Below are 1,951 nucleotides of genomic sequence, written 5' to 3'. Positions count from 1 at the left end.
CAAAAAAAAAAAAAAAAAAAAAGAGTGGGACCTCAAAATGCTCACCACATGATCCAGATACAGTTGATCTGTGAACTCAGAGTTCGTATCAACTATATTCTGACCACACACCATGCGCACTATTCCAGATTTTTTCTCTTCTTTAAACATATATTAATTAGACTATTAGAAAGCAATATATGTGGCTGCACTACCATAGAATATGTACTTGGCTTTTACCAAAGGACTGCCAGCTGAGGAGAAGAAAGTAGAAGCAAAGTAAGAAGAATCTGAGAGCAGACCGCGCTGGGTTGCCGCCGCCGCTGCCGCCATCGTGCCAGCCCCTCGGATCTCCGCGAGGCCGGGTGACGCTCCAGAATGGGAGACAAGCCAATTTGGGAGCAGATTGGATCCAGCTTCATTCAACATTACTACCAGTTATTTGATAATGTTAGAACCCAACTAGGCGCAATTTACATTGATGCGTCATGCCTTACGTGGGAAGGACAACAGTTCCAGGGGAAAGCTGCCATTGTGGAGAAGTTGTCTAGCCTTCCGTTCCAGAAAATCCAGCACAGCATCACCGCGCAGGACCATCAGCCCACTCCAGATAGCTGCATCATCAGCATGGTTGTGGGCCAGCTTAAGGCGGATGAAGACCCCATCGTGGGGTTCCACCAGATGTTCCTATTAAAGAACATCAACTATGCTTGGGTTTGTACCAATGACATGTTCAGGCTCGCCCTGTACAACTTCGGCTGACCTCCTCTCAACTAGGCACTCACGCTGTTTCCTCCTCCCTCCTCTTCCCAATACTATTCCCACCCCTCCAGATGCTCCAAATATCATGCACAAATGAGCAGGGCCGCGGCGGGAGTGGGCGCAGTGCGCTGCTGCCACCGAGGTGTTGTGCATGATGTTTGGACGCTAGACTAGTTGCATCTGATGGGAGAAATTTGTGTTGTACCAGTGCATGCCTTGGAAAGACTTAAGTAATGCAAAAGGTTGTCCTTTTTTTTTTTTTTTTAATCTACTGACAAGTTGCTCTAGTAACCCAAAGAAGTGAAGGAGAAAGCAGCTGCCTCACCGCCCAGACATTGATTTGTTCAGATGTTTCAATGCCTCATGATACAATAAAACCACAAAAATTTTCTTAACAAAAAAAAAAAAAAAAGAAGAATAATCTGAGGAGTCTGATAATGACATGGGCTTTGGTCTTTTTGACTAATCGTCTTTTATAATGTGTTCAATAAAAAGCTGAAATTTAAAAAAAAATATTGGGGGGTTATTATGTAATTGTTTTATTTTGTTGTATTCTGTGCTAAGATTTCTAATTAAATTAAGAAAAAAGTACTTTTTTTAGCTGCCCAAATTTATCAACAGCAGCCAGACAAGGAAAGGAAAACACCTTATGCTGTAAACTTTAAAAAAAGAGAACCAGGAGAAAAAAGTTTATGATGGCTCTAAACCCACCTTCACTTTCATAATTAATACTGAGGAAAGAAGGAGTCTCGACAAAAGTCTGGCAACTTTCAGTAATTTTCTTCCAATTACAGAGATGTAGTCTGCGATAGTGAATAGAAGCAAAATTTCCTAATTTTTCTTGAGTCCATTTTGTTATATAATATTTTCTAGGAAATTTTAAACTTTATCTAAATTTTCCAGTATACTCATTTATAATATACTCATCTCTTCACCATCTGCAGCATAAGTAGTGATACCACATTTTTCATTTCTGATATTGATTAGACGTTTTCTTATTTTCTTCATTGGTCTTGGTAGAGATTTCTCCATTTCATTTAGAAGGAATGACTTTTGCTGGTCCCCTCTGTTGCATTATTATTTTGTATTCTATTTTATTAATTTCAGTTTTTGGTTTTTTTTGTTTTTCTGGTGTTTTTTTTTTTTTTTTTTTTTTTTTTTTTTTTTTTTTTTTTTTTTTTTTTTTGAGCCAGTCTCACTCTGTTGCCAG

At 39.0% G+C, this 1,951-nt stretch overlaps 1 pseudogene across 1 annotated transcript; it reads left to right on the top strand.

The window, feature by feature from the left end:
* Positions 1–281: 281 nt before the first annotated feature.
* Positions 282–1,153, top strand: LOC105501392 (annotated as a pseudogene). Its single transcript, XR_001000186.1, has one exon. The product of XR_001000186.1 is annotated as a nuclear transport factor 2 pseudogene (transcript).
* The last annotated feature ends 798 nt before the right edge of the window (positions 1,154–1,951 follow it).

Source organism: Colobus angolensis, unplaced genomic scaffold, assembly GCF_000951035.1.
Source record: "Colobus angolensis palliatus isolate OR3802 unplaced genomic scaffold, Cang.pa_1.0 Scaffold71, whole genome shotgun sequence".
Taxonomy (NCBI): domain Eukaryota; kingdom Metazoa; phylum Chordata; class Mammalia; order Primates; family Cercopithecidae; genus Colobus; species Colobus angolensis.
The sequence above is the reverse complement of the archived record's forward strand: the minus strand, read 5'-3'. Positions and strand labels throughout refer to the sequence as shown.